Source organism: Erpetoichthys calabaricus, chromosome 1 (assembly GCF_900747795.2).
Source record: "Erpetoichthys calabaricus chromosome 1, fErpCal1.3, whole genome shotgun sequence".
Lineage (NCBI taxonomy): Eukaryota > Metazoa > Chordata > Cladistia > Polypteriformes > Polypteridae > Erpetoichthys > Erpetoichthys calabaricus.
In genome coordinates this window covers 215734050-215749861 of record NC_041394.2, presented here as the reverse complement: position 1 = coordinate 215749861, position 15812 = coordinate 215734050, and the positions used below count along the sequence as shown (strand labels likewise).

General features: G+C 41.0%; 1 protein-coding gene across 2 annotated transcripts in view; it reads right to left on the bottom strand.

Annotated features, from left to right (window-relative positions):
* Positions 1–15812, bottom strand: part of LOC114659261 (tyrosine-protein phosphatase non-receptor type 12-like) — a 174022-nt gene that overhangs the window by 85044 nt on the left and 73166 nt on the right. The gene's annotated exons all lie outside the window — the stretch shown is intronic.

Genomic DNA, 15812 nt, shown 5'->3' with positions numbered 1-15812 from the left:
AATATAGTGACACACAGGCTGAATGATCTAAACCCTCTAATTAACTGGTCAACCTAAATTAACAAACCAAAGTGACAGCTTATGTAAATAACTAACTGTTAATGTTAATAGCACTTAAATACATCTAAAAGATTTTGTTTATTAAGTGCTAAAACAGTTTACATACACCATTTTCTGTGTTTTGTTAAAATAAAACCTGTAGGGCCTGTAATTATTCAAGTTACATAGTGTATCAATACTGCTAAAAAGATAATCATCAGACAAACAAGTTTCTCAATTTAATTAATTAGACTATATAATATAATAAATTAATATCTACATAAACTAAGCATGATATTGGTATTTGTAAGCCAACTTTGTGCAATTTGTATTTTAATAATAAATGTTACAAAATTTCTAAACAAACAGTATCACATCACAAAGTGGACGGACATTACAGTGCACATGGAACATCCCTATTCAACCTGGGTCATCTGCAAGATGACAATTAATTAAATTAAATGTCAGATTGTGACAGGAAAGCCAGAGTACCCAGAGAAACACTGTTGTAGACATGCAGAGAACACACACGCAGATTTTGATCAGGCTAAGATTTAATATAAGGACTGTGAAGATATGATGCAGATAGGCTAACCACTGTGTTAATCTGTCATCAGTTTATTGTCCCACTCTCTCTCAAACCATCTTCCCTGAAACAAGAAGAGGTAGGACCCAAACTCACACTGCTGTGATTACAATCTGCTAGCTTTATCTCTCTACCGTAAAGAGAAACTCTCATAGACGGCAGCAGCTCTGGCCACTTGGCTGGTGATGTGGCTTTGTCCTGCACAGTGTCTCTCTCTTCTTCTCTGAGCCATTCTTGCACATGCCTCCTGCGTCATACCCTTCAACAAAAATCATTTGTTCCACAACTATGCAACAAAGGCCGGTTAAAATGGTGTAAAGATTCCATATGCTGTATGCAATAACAAGAATTTTGGTGAATAAAATATCTAAAATGGCCAATTACTTTCTGGTCTACTTAATTTTAACACTTAGTTTAGACATTTAAGATAGTGGTTGAAATAGCTCAAAGACTTTTAAGTAACATACACTATCATGAAATATGAATAGCAGCATAACCTGTGATCTTTTATCTCCTTACCTGTATGTTCACTTTTGCTAGTTGATTATATACCCTTCAACTGTCTGGTACACTTAAAACTATAAAACTATCTACTAAAGCTCATTCTAACAACAATGATCCATTATTGCCGAATTAGTGGTCCACTTTAGACAGACTAGAGGCCCATCACTCACTAAGTTAATAAAATGCCTGAGGATTGTTTCAGGAGTTAATGGAGATTTTATTGGTCCAACATCTAGTACTAAATGGGATACGCACTAGCCCTAAAAGCCTCAGAATAACTACACAATGAGTCTTTAGCTTAAATCAGCTCTGACCTGGATAAAAATAGACACTGCATTAGCTGCTCAATGCAGTCAAGTGTGGCTCAGAAAAGAATGGCAGCATGAATGGTTGCCTGAGTATATAAAATGTTTGTCACATTTGTCTGCAAGCCCACAATGCTAGAGTTCCTTTTTATTGCATTTGCTTATGTGTACAAGAGCACTATGTTCAATCATCTTGAACATACAGCAGATGTAGCACTAGCAGATTAGTTGTCTTAAGTGGGGGGTTGAAGAATTTCACGGCAGCTAAATATAATATGATTTTAGGTGTTTATAGTAGTTTAGGCTATTTAAACTAGTTTAAGCAAGCAAATAAAAAAGAAAGCTAGACAGTAAGGGCTCAAAATATGTACACATGGGTGTGGATTAACTGTTCTCTAAAATTTAAACCCTATTTTAAAATCAAGGAACTGCTTTGAAAATTATTCATTATTTTGGGGGAACGCCTACCTGCCTGATGTGCTCATAAGGTGGCATTTCAACAGTGTTAAGTTTAAAAAAAAAAATGGGTCTAAAGGGTCCTTACTGTCTCCTGTTTTTAAACGCCCTTTTTACTGGTGCAGTCATGTCTAGTATCTTTTTAAACACTACACACACTGAAGGCTGAGATAGTGAATTCAGAGTTCAAGCAGTATGCACACCTGTTTTTGTGCATTTTATATATATATATATATATATATATATATATATATATATATATATATATTATAATATATATATATATATCTAATATATTATATATACATACACACACACAGACATATGACAGACGGGACACACAAAACTACACACAAGTGGGTAGAAAGCACTTCATTTCATTTTACAATAATGTTGCAAGAACCCTTTTTTTTTTTTTTTTTACTTAAGCCAAATAATAAATGGGCTCATTCATCTTGTATTGCTCATGAAAATCTGTTAGTCACCAGTCACAACTTACATATTTTCATTTTAGATAGCTTTATGCAATGCAAATGTGTCTCTTTGTGAAGTAATATATATTCCTCCTGGCGTCGAGATGAGACACATGCCTATGGCAGCACAGTGAGATCAGAGAGTTTCTACTTCATGAAGAACCTGTGCTTAATTGCGGTGTGCTCTAACTCACCCAATCAACAGTTAACTCACTTTTGCTGAGCAAAAATCTAGGGTATAGCCTACAAAAATACCCACTGTGATAATGTGATTAGCTTACCAAAGGATGTTTAGGCAAGGGCAACAATGAGCTGACAAAGGACAGGACAATGTCTGAGTCACAACAAACCTCCAAAGGTAAGAGAATCTAACTGGTAGGAAGAGATTAACTATATGGCAAGGTGGGAAGGCAGTAGCTATTATGGGAAGGTAGATCCAATAAAGACATGGTGAAATAGACAGGTTTCCATAATGGATTTGAAAGAGAGAAAGAGTGGAAGCCAGGCAGAAATCTTTAAAATATATAATCTTCCAAGACTCTAAAGGGCATACAAATCAGAGAGACCGGGACAGAACCTCATTGTGGATGTGGATTGTAACACCTGGGGAAACAGGACTATTGACCTACGGTATGCAAACGTTAAAGACGCATACAGCGCCACCCCGCTGCCTGCGCTTGGGAAAGCAGATCATAACCTGGTTCTGCTTCAGCCTCACTATAAACCAAGAGTGAGAGAGCTACATACAACCACACGCTCATTCAGGAAGTGGTCCCCTGAGGCAGAGCAGGCTCTGAGAGAATGCTTTGGAACTACGGACTGGGATATCCTGCAGGGGTCATACAGTGAGAACATTGAGGAGGTTGTTGACTGCACTACTGACTACATCAACTTCTGTATGGACATTGTAGTTCCAGTAAGAACAGTACGCTGCTATGCTAACAACAAGCCATGGATTACAAGTGACATCAAGGGCCTTTTGAACCAGAAGAAAAGGGCTTATAAAGGCGGTGATAAGCATGAGCTCAAGCACGTGCAGAAGGAACTCCGAGTCCAGCTCAGGGCAGCGAAGAAGCAGTACAGGAGAATGCTGGAGCAGAAGTTGCAGAACAACAGCATGAAGGAAGTGTGGGATGGGATGAAGATCATCACTGGCTGCAGCTCGAAGTGGGGTGCCACTATCGAGAGAGATGTGGAGAGAGCAAACCAGATGAACAACTTTTTTAACAGGTTTGACCACATTAGCCCACTCTCACCTCAGAGTACTGCACCCTCCAACCATCCTTCTGCTGATACCAGCATAGGAGAGAGTTTCCCCCAATTCACAATACAGCAGCGCAGGTGAGCAGAGAGCTGAGGAGATTTTGTGCCAGCAAAGCAGTGAGTCCAGATGGAGTATCACCACGACTGCTGAAGGCCTGTGCATTGGAGCTGGGGAGTCCTGTACAGCGCATCTTCAACCTGAGCCTGGAACAGGGGAGAGTCCCGAGGCTTTGGAAAACATCTTGCATCTCCCCCGTCCCAAAGATATCACGTCCTAGTGAGCTGAACGACTTCCGGCCTGTCGCTCTGACATCACATGTGATGAAGACCATGGAGCGGCTGCTGCTTCACCACCTAAGGCCACAGGTCTGCCACACCCTCGACCCTCTGCAGTTCGCATACCAGGAGAAGGTGGGAGCGGAGGATGCCATCATCTACATGCTACACCGATCCCTCTCCCACTTGGACAGAGGAAGTGGTGCTGTAAGAATTATGTTTCTAGACTTCTCTAGCGCCTTCAACACCATCCAACCTCTGCTCCTTAGGGACAAGCTCACAGAGATGGGAGTAGATTCATACCTGGTGGCATGGATCGTGAACTATCTTACAGACAGACCTAGGAATGTGCATCTCGGGAACTGCAGGTCTGACATTGTGGTCAGCAACACAGGAGCGCTGCAGGGGACTATGCTTTCTCCGGTCCTGTTCAGCCTATATACATCGGACTTCCAATACAACTCGGAGTCCTGAACACCAGCAAAACCAAGGAGCTGGTGGTGGATTTTAGGAGGACCAGGCCCCTTATGGACCCAGTGACCATCAGAGGTAACTGTGTGCAGAGGGTGCAAACCTATAAATACCTGGGAGTGCAGCTGGATGATAAATTGGACTGGACTGCCAATACTGATGCTCTGTGTAAGAAAGGACAGAGCCGACTATACTTCCTTAGAAGGCTGGCATCCTTCAACATTTGAAATAAGATGCTGCAGATGTTCTATCAGGCGGTTGTGGCGAGCGCCCTCTTCTACGCAGTGGTGTGCTGGGGAAGCAGCATAATGAAGAGGGACGCCTCACGCCTGGACAAACTGGTGAGGAAGGAAGGCTCTATTGTAGGCACGGAGCTGGACAGTTTGACATCCGTGGCAGAGCGATGGGCACTGAGCAGGCTCCTGTCAATCATGGAGAATCCACTGCATCCACTAAACAGTATCATCTCCAGACAGAGGAGCAGCTTCAGCGACAGACTGCTGTCAATGTCCTGCTCCACTGACAGACTGAGGAGATCGTTCCTCCCCCACACTATGCGACTCTTCAATTCCACCTGGGGGGGTAAACGTTAAAATTATACAAAGTTATTGTCTGTCTGTATACCTACATTTTTATCACTCTTTAATTTAATATTGTTCTTTATCAGTATGCTGCTGGAGGAGTATGTGAATTTCCCCTTGGGATTAATAAAGTATCTATCTATCTATCTATCTGTCTATCTAAATCAGAGAGACAGGAACAGAACCTCCTGTCTGGCAGTTCATATCAGTGTGCCTCTAGTTGTGGAAGATGCAGGAAATTGGCTCATTTAAGTGTGAGGCCATGAAAGTAATGACAGGAAAAAAAATTGAGTAGGCTCTAACTGTTTCTTTAAACATCACTGAAAGCATCTACAGTTAAAAAAATGACCCCCTCTATCAACCCCCAAACCCTCCCTGATTCCTAATGCGATTCTGAGGCTTAATGGGAAGAGGCCACAAAGGAGCATTAAAACTCAAGTCAAAACGACACACAGAGTTTAGAGTTAGGAGGATAAAAGATCATTGGTGAGAAAAAGAGGCCAGAATCAAAAGAGAGACAGAAGGTTTCAAAGAGAGCTCTTGATGATACATGAGAGACTGCCAAATGGGCAATTTCACCTCTACAAACAAGACAAGTAAAAAAAATGCATCAGCATCTTCATTGTTCAGCATTTAACATGGGTGCAGGTGTGCATGATGCTTTTAGAGGTAGGTAACAAGATAGCCAAAGCCCTGGGAGTACACATAAAAAGATGCTCACACAACACTCTGGGTTAGAAAAATTATATTGCAAGGTGAGGACTGATGTAATACTGTGTGCCTTAAGAATGTAAAAAAGGTATTTTGAACATCTTTTCTATTCCAGTATCCTACCATGACTGTGGCATCACATGTCATTTATATTTTTCAAAGATTTAATTTGAATAACACTCATAGTTCATTTAAAATGTGCTTGCTGTCATTTCTAAATGTTTCCATAAATACCACTTAAACATAATTAAGCTGATATGGTCATTAAGAGAAAGTAGCTTTATATAACCTATTAAAATAAGTAATTTCTGTAAAAGATTCAATGTTTATTACTTAAATCCATTTCACTTTTTTGTCTCCCAGAAGGAATATAACTAGACTGTGAGAATGTGCAACAAACCTTTAAGCATATTTTTGCTTACATGTCTTTGCTGTGCTGTGTGAAGAAGCAGTGTAGAGAAAGGTGTTAAACCAAAGCCTGTGTAAGAGTTAATCTTAGAAAGTTAATACTTAAAGTTAAATTCATACAGTGTTTGCTTGACTCCTGTAGAAGAACAGCTATTGGAATATGGTAGTCTTTTACCCCCTGTAAGTTAATATGAAATAGAACTTTCTTGTTATATCTACAATACAATGTGTTAATTGAATCAGTTTTTGTTTAGAAAAGGTCCCAGTGCTAGCAGGAACTGAAAGACCTATTTACAGAAGAAAATGGGATAGACATACAGTTTTCTGACCGTTTAGAAATGGTTCAACTATAAGCAAACTTAAAGAATGAAACAAGATATATAAACTTTAAACAGAACTTTTCTTAAACAAGAACTTTTCGTTTCCTGAAATAGATAGATAGATAGATAGATAGATAGATAGATAGATAGATAGATAGATAGATAGATAGATAGATAGATAGATAGATAGATAGATAGATAGATAGATAGATAGATAGATAGATAGATAGATAGATAGATAGATAGATAGATAGATAGATAGATAGATAGATAGATAAACTTTATTAATCCCAATTCATAGGATGAGCATTCTTCCCAACCTTGTTTTCCTAACAGTGTTGATTCTATCTGCTAATGTGTGATGAGGGAAGGTGAACCATCTATTCACATCTTGTTTAAGTTTTTCCATGCAGACAGCACAATTTTGTTGAAAAAGACCTTTATATTTACTTATGATATATATCCCTAAATATTTGGTGTCTAGTCTAATTGTGTGCTAGAGAGTTCCATCCATCCATCCATTGTCTCCCGCTTATCCGAGGTCGGGTCGCGGGGGCAGCAGCTTGAGCAGAGATGCCCAGACTTCCCTCTCCCCGGCCACTTCTTCTAGCTCTTCCGGGGGAATCCCAAGGCGTTCCCAGGCCAGTCGAGAGACATAGTCCCTCCAGCGTGTCCTGGGTCTTCCCCGGGGCCTCCTCCCGGTTGGACGTGCCTGGAACACCTCACCAGGGAGGCGTCCAGGAGGCATCCTGATCAGATGCCCGAGCCACCTCATCTGACTCCTCTCGATGCGGAGGAGCAGCGGCTCTACTCTGAGCCCCTCCCGGATGACTGAGCTTCTCACCCTATCTTTAAGGGAAAGCCCAGACACCCTGCGGAGGAAACTCATTTCAGCCGCTTGTATTCGCGATCTCGTTCTTTCGGTCACTACCCATAGCTCATGACCATAGGTGAGGGTAGGAACATAGATCGACTGGTAAATTGAGAGCTTCGCCTTGCGGCTCAGCTCCTTTTTCACCACGACAGACCAATGTAACGCCCGCATTACTGCGGATGCCGCACCGATCCGCCTGTCGATCTCACGCTCCATTCTTCCCTCACTCGTGAACAAGACCCCGAGATACTTGAACTCCTCCACTTGGGGCAGGATCTCGCTACCAACCCTGAGAGGGCACTCCACCCTTTTCCGGTTGAGGACCATGGTCTCGGATTTGGAGGTGCTGATTCTCATCCCAGCCGCTTCACACTCGGCTGCGAACCGATCCAGAGAGAGCTGAAGATCACGGCCTGATGAAGCAAACAGGACAATATCATCTGCAAAAAGCAGTGACCCAATCCTGAGCCCACCAAACCGGACCCCCTCAACACCCTGGCTGCGCCTAGAAATTCTGTCCATAAAAGTTATGAACAGAATCGGTGACAAAGGGCCGCCCTGGCGGAGTCCAACTCTCACTGGAAACGGGTTCGACTTACTGCCGGCAATGTGGACCAAGCTCTGGCACTGATCGTACAGGGACTGAACAGCCCTTATCAGGGGGGCCGGTACCCCATACTCTCGGAGTACCCCCACAGGATTCCCCGAGGGACACGGTCGAATGCCTTTTCTAAGTCCACAAAACACATGTAGACTGGTTGGGCAAACTCCCATGCACCCTCCAGGACCCTGCTAAGGGTATAGAGCTGGTCCACTGTTCCGCGACCAGGACGAAAACCACACTGTTCCTCCTGAATCCGAGGCTCGACTATCCGACGGACCCTCCTCTCCAGGACCCCTGAATAGACTTTTCCAGGGAGGCTGAGGAGTGTGATCCCTCTGTAGTTGGAACACACCCTCCGATCCCCCTTCTTAAAGAGGGGGACCACCACCCCGGTCTGCCAATCCAGAGGCACTGTCCCTGATGTCCATGCGATGTTGCAGAGGCGTGTCAGCCAAGACAGTCCTACAACATCCAGAGCCTTGAGGAACTCCGGGCGTATCTCATCCACCCCCGGGGCCCTGCCACCAAGGAGTTTTTTGACCACCTCGGTGACCTCAGTCCCAGAGATGGGGGAGCCCACCTCTGAGTCCCCAGGCTCTGCTTCCTCATTGGAAGGCATGTTAATGGGATTGAGGAGGTCTTCAAAGTATTCCCCCCACCGACCCACAACGTCCCAAGTCGAGGTCAGCAGCGCACCATCCCCACCATATACAGTGTTGACACTGCACTGCTTCCCCTTCCTGAGACGCCGGATGGTGGACCAGAATCTCCTCGAAGCCGTCCGAAAGTCATTCTCCATGGCCTCCCCAAACTCCTCCCACGCCCGAGTTTTTGCCTCAGCAACCACCAAAGCCGCATTCCGTTTGGCCTGCCGGTACCTATCAGCTGCCTCCGGGGTCCCACAGGACAAAAGGGTCCTGTAGGACTCCTTCTTCAGCTTGACGGCATCCTTCACCGCCGGTGTCCACCAGCGGGTTCGGGGATTGCCGCCACGACAGGCACCGACCACCTTACGGCCACAGCTCCGGTCAGCTGCCTCAACAATAGAGGCACGGAACATGGCCCATTCGGACTCAATGTCCCCCACCTCCCTCGGGATGTGGTCGAAGTTCTGCCGGAGGTGGGAGTTGAAGCTACTTCTGACAGGGGGCTCTGCCAGACGTTCCCAGCAGACCCTCACAACACGTTTGGGCCTACCACGCCTGACCGGCATCCTCCCCCACCATCAAAGCCAACTCACCACCAGGTGGTGATCAGTTGACAGCTCCGCCCCTCTCTTCACCCGAGTGTCCAAGACATGTGGCCGCAAGTCCGACGACACAACCACAAAGTCGATCATCGAACTGAGGCCTAGGGTGTCCTGGTGCCAAGTGCACATATGAACACCCCTATGCTTGAACATGGTGTTCGTTATGGACAATCCGTGACGAGCACAGAAGTCCAATAACAAAACACCGCTCGGGTTCAGATCAGGGGGGCCATTCCTCCCAATCACGCCCTTCCAGGTCTCACTGTCATTGCCCACGTGAGCATTGAAGTCTCCCAGCAGAACGAGGGAGTCCCCAGAAGGTATGCCCTCTAGCACCCCCTCCAGGGACTCCAAAAAGGGTGGGTACTCCGAACTGCTGTTCGGTGCATACGCACAAACAACAGTTAGGACCCGTCCCCCCACCCGAAGGCGAAGGGAGGCTACCCTCTCGTCCACCGGGGTAAACCCCAATGTACAGGCTCCAAGTTGGGGGGCAATAAGTATACCCACACCTGCTCGGCGCCTCTCACCGGGGGCAACTCCAGAGTGGTAGAGAGTCCAGCCTCTCTCAAGGAGATTGGTTCCAGAGTCCAAGCTGTGCGTCGAGGTGAGCCCGACTATATCTAGCCGGAACCTCTCAACTTCGCGCACTAGCTCAGGCTCCTTCCCCTTCAGAGAGGTGACATTCCACGTCCCAAGAGCCAGTTTCTGTAGCCGAGGATCGGACCGCCAAGGTCCCCGCCTTCGGCCACCACCCAACTCACACTGCACCCGACCTCCTTGGCCCCTCCCATAGGTGGTGAGCCCATGGGAAGGCTAGAGAGTTCACTTTTATTCAAATTTATTTTGAGTCCAGATAGCTTTTGAAAATCTGCTAGTGCTTTTATCACTGCTGGCATGGAACTTTGTGGGTCAGATATATACAGTACCATATCATCAGTATATAATGATATTTTCTGTTAAAGTCCTTCTCTGAAAATCCCCTTTATCTCTGATGCATTTTGAAGGTAAACAGAAAATGGCTCAATGGCAATTGCAAAAAGCAACGAAGATTGGGGACATCCTTGTCAAGTAACGTGTTCTAGTTTCAAACAGTCGAAAATAATGTTAATATAAACTGAAGCTTCTAGACTAGTATAGATAGTTTGATCCATGCACATATGTTTGGGTCAAACCCAAATTTGTGCAATGTGGTGAACAGGTAGTCCATTCAACCATGTCAAATACTTTTTCTGCATTTCTCCGTGTTTATAATAATGATGTCACAATTTATAGAAGAGCTGTTCCGTTTCTTTAGTAGTCAAAATGTTAAATTCTGTTTGCAAAACCTGTCTATTCCTATAAAGTGCCTCATTTGGAGACCTGACGCATTCTAGATCTGTTCTGGTAATTTTGCTGATTAACTCAGACGCATTCTTATTTTCCAATTTATTTTTGTGAGAAAAATAAGAAATAATCTCTGTTCTTAAAATGCTTTCAGAGTTTCTCTGCATGTCTAAGCCTTTTCTTAAAGATATCTATCTGTTTGCAAGATGAATGTGGTCTTCATTTCAGGGCTGTGGCAATTAAAAAAAAGATGCTATGAGGTTATACAGTTGTATTTTTGCATTGTTTTGTGGATATTCCCTACACTGTGCTTCAAATAGTTGGGGCAAATAATACTCCACTCACTTTAACAGAAAATAACAGCAGCCTAAGCAAGAAAAAGTGTCCTGAGTTTAATTAATCACAAGTGTCAATTACGCTTGCGCTTTTGAAAGTTTTGCTTCCTTCTGAAAATTACGAGTACAATTCTCAAGAGTGAACAAACTATAAAAAAAATATGTCACTGGACACAAAAAACATTCGCTATCAAGGAAGAAACAATCTTTTTTAGTTACTACACATGTGCAAGGTAGAAAGATAGTTATTTTTGACAGCAATCATACTTCATACTTAGCCCCCTTACAGCGGCCCCAAAGGGCAAAACGCAAAAAAACAAAACAAAACAGACACAATGAAATTAATTAAACAATGACAACATGCAATTAACAATAGAAAGTGAGAGCGTGAAATTAACAAATTAACGGCAATGCATTTTAAACTTTACATAGCATCTTGGCCAAGTGTCCAGATGTTTGTTTTACACGTATAGGAGAGCGAGATGTTGCGGATCGGGCTTGGAGGCATGGAATTATGAACCCCTTGGAGGATATGAATGTATACAAAACTATAAAACAACTACAACTTCTGAAGCAGCCCCGCCATGATAGCACTGCTCTTAAGTGAGTTTATATATATATATATATATATATATATATATATATATATATATATATATATATATATAGACGCTCGCGATTTTGCTGTTAAAGCAACAAGACAGATTAACGACTGAGTGTCAAGAATGTTATGCCCTTATAATGGAGGAATATTTAGGACAAAAATAAATAAGCAAAATAAATCAAAGAACTGCGAAATACGACAATAAATACATAATAACATAAATAAATATGGGAGTTTGCATGTTCTCCCCATGTTGTCCCATCCAAAGATATGCAGATTACGTGTGTTGGTACGAAACTGTGTGTGTAAGCTCGCCCTGCGATGGACTGGCACCCCATGCTAGCTGGGATAGGCTCCAGCAGACCCCCGCGACCCTGTTCAGGACTAAGCAGGTTTGAAAATGGCTGATTGACATAAAGGAATAAGGAACAAAAGGCGTATTTCGTGACCCATTTAATTATTTATACTTGCATTTCATGTTATTATTTATTTAGTGTCACATTTTACAATACTTTTATTTATTCTCATTTTATTTATTTATTTGCATATTTTTCCATGCATCAATCCAGTTTCTAAACATTGGTCTGTGCAAAATTTAACTGTAACTTAACAAAGGTATCTGCATTTTCTCAAAAAAGGGTAGTCCAACGCCATTTCACCTTTTACAGTGCCAATTAAACATCAGTTAATTTCCTTAATTGCCAAGTTTGCCAGTCAGTCTAACCCATATAACCACAGTGGGACCGCAAAACTCAACTGCACTTTAACAAAGGTATTCACTTCTCTGTGAAAATGATTTTGGTTCAATGGTATACAACCCTGTATAATGCCAGTCGAACATCACATTGAAATCTGTTCATTAGATATAAGAAGATATGACAAATTTGACCCATGCACCCAAAGTTCAACTGCAATTTAACAAAGGCATCTTTCTTTTCTCAAAACTAGTGTAGCAGCTATCTAACCATTGAGCTGGGCAAAACTGAACTGCAACTTAAGTTGGTCCAGCTTGATGCAACTCCTTTGTATCCGATCATGTAGAAAATGTGGAAAACTGAATTCTTTTTTTCAAATAAAGGATGGCATTTCAGCACGTGGATAAGGCAGCTGGTTAGTAATGTGAAGTATGCTGTTTCGTGACTGGCTTGTGGTGGGTATTGCTGAGCTTCGAACATGACTGAACAAAATTAATCAGCAGAGATAAAATAACAGTTAGATGGAGAATATCATTTATTACAAAATGTCATTTGCATGAAGCAATGCTGTTGTTCAGCAATGAATAACTTATGGTGAGCAACGCAACAGTTACAAGTGGTGCAATGATTTGCATATGCAGGCTATGTTTGGATACAGGTTGTGCTGGTCAAGTATATTCTTTTTAATGAAAGAGAGCAAATGCACGGGATATGCAGTTTTTAAATTTTTTCTGAAAGAGATGCAATATGCAGGTTATACTTTGTTTTTGTTTTTTTAAGAGAGAGACAAAAACCTAGCTGTGTTGTATCATCGTATCCATCACAATGAACATGGACACAAGAAGGAAAGCCAAGAGTTGTCTAAGGTGGGAAAGACAAAGGTATTAGCCAAGCATTTTATACTTGCAAAAAATATACATAATTTTCTGATATTATGTAGTCTTTAGACAGGAATCACTAAGAATTATCCTAGCCTTCAAAAGTTGGAGGGCTTTAAAGTTTTCAGTTTCATACATCATTTGATGTACTATTACCCATAACTGTAAATTACAGAGGGGCATTTTTAAATTTATTAATACAGTATCACATAATAATGCAAGTTTCAGAGGCAAATGAATATGTGGCACATAACAATAATTTCCAGAATGACAAATGCATTGTTTAATTGTTTGGCAAACTCAAAAGTTTTACAAATTAGTTAATGAAATAGTCTACCTGGAGGTGCAAACACAATATAGAATGGTGAGAATTTTAAAAAGAAACAAATCTTAAAAACTGTGGCTGAGAATTATGATTTTGTTTGTAAATTATTCTTACCCATGAGCAGCAATCATCTACTTTCTACATATGAAGGTGGTTAAAGTGGAAAACTGGGCAAAAATGAACATTTTGATATCGAAAAATGGAAATGAAACAGATAGTTCACTGACTATTCTATCTAACAGACAGCTTTGCCTTCATTGTGTGAAAAGCAGTTGATAACTACAGATATTTTTGTTAAAAAATCAGTTTTAATATTTGGTAATGTTTATTTTAACTGCATTAATAATTAAAATATTAAAACAATTATATCAATACTGCTGTGTGGTTGTATATACTTTTCAAGCACTAATCGGTTTAAACCTGTAACCAAAAAACATCAGCAGCCTCTTTATCTGTACTTTTGAAATGCTTTGATAATGCTTTACTAAAGCCATTTTCATTAATTCTGGATAATTTTTGCAGATTTTTTTTTTAACTTCCTTTCCTTTTAAAGCTCATGACTAATTGAAAAGTCCAAGAATTTTCCTATTTTTTTCTCCCTGCTGATACTCTTTAGTTGAACATTGGGAGTATGTTTGATACAATTCACAGCAGCAGTCAGGGAGTCTTAGGCAGTTAGGCAGTTTCTAGCCTCTGTTCCAGATTCGCCAGTCCCTGTTACACCACTCATTGTTAATTGTCATTATTAGGGTACCATTAAGGGAATAAACTCCACAGAAAAAGGTGAATTAATAGGAAAATGATGACAGAGTTAAGAAATATGAAATATATGAAGGTAAATCTTACACTGTTGCCCCTTTTCTAAATGAAAATAGGGGCACAAAAAGGAAAAGCTAATTAAGCACTTAGATCAATTAGAGGTAAAATGCGGCCACAAGTCATTTTCATGTAAATAGGCAGACATGATGTTTTGTACAGTTATAAACTAATGCTGGTAGTGAAATTATTAGTTACATCAAGCATAAAGTTAGTGAGCCAGTTCCAGACACAGGCAGCCTAAGCCGTTTTATCTTCACAACTTCTCAAAGACAAAAATGGTAACGGATTATCTGCAGTTCCATCCTTTCTTAAAATTATCAATACCATACCTCTTCTTGATCATCAAGTACAAATTTCAGGGATAACTCTTATAGTATAGTTGTGCACTTATCCTTGGCCTTAGTGTCTTTTGTTCTAAAAATGGTTTTGTCATGTCCTTTTTAGTATTGTATCATTCTTTAATTAGAATACATTTATTTTTACATATAGATTATGTATTTCAATTTAATTATTATGATTGTGATGATGCTTCGTGTCCTTTATATGGTGACCCTAAGGGATTTGATCCCCCTGATGCTACAGCTGATGAGCTGCTTCCTGTCCTATGTAAGGTTGTATAAAACTCAGCACTAATACATTAGCTCTTGCACATGTTTGTTCAACTCATCAAGAGAAATCAGTTTAAGTTCTTATTTCCATATGCTGGTTTAAGACTCTGTTCTCATTGAATTATTTGTTCTTGGTTTAAAGACTTGACTTTGCTCCTTTTGGGCTGCCTTTTCACAATATCCTTGCGTATCTTTTGGTTTGAGGATTGTTTGCATTATTAAACTTACTATAGAGGAACTCTGTCTTGTTGGATCATGGGTTTTATTCAGTTCCCCTCCTCCTTTTCAATGGATTTTGACCTTTGAAGGCCATTAAGCCTGCTTCTCAAATTTGAAAGTTAGGTTGATTTTGTTTCTAGGCCTCACTGAAGCTTTAAAGCCTAGGTTTTGAGCTAAAGACTTTGTGAAGTTTTCAGAGCAAATCATAACAGTGACATAAGCTTACATCTTCTATTGTGGAGTTTACAGTTTTGCTGTTTCAGTTTTTGAAACAAGGCACACTGCTATCAACATCCCCCACTATATTGATGGCTTTAACAACAGCCATTATATTTTTTTCCCCACAGCTCTAACCATATTTTTATCACTAGCTGTACTTACTTTCTTTGGTACACCTGGCCAGTATCAATTTCCATGATATCAGTTTGTTCTTAACTTCTTCAAGAGAAAAAAATTCTCAGTTTTACATGTGTCTGTATACTATTTTATAATGTTCTTTCTTTCAGAATCCAATTAGCTTTCATCGACATTTCTTCTAGTCTTTAACTTCATTTAGACTTACTCCAAAAGACAGTGAAATAACTTATCTCAAAGACTTGAACAAAATATCTAAAGACTAAGATGCGGAAAGAACTGGTACCACAGACTGAACCTGAATTTTTTTTATAATAAAAAACTGAACAATTGTCACTAATCCATATTAGGAATACAAAGAAAACAAAATTAAAATTTTGCATAGCAAATACGTGAAAAAATATTCCGAAAATAAATTAACCAGAAACAAAATGAAAGACATAAAATATTTAGGAACTATTTATTCATCAGAATAAATAACTAACAACACTTAGGGACTCTTGTGGGTGCCAAACACCAGACACAACTG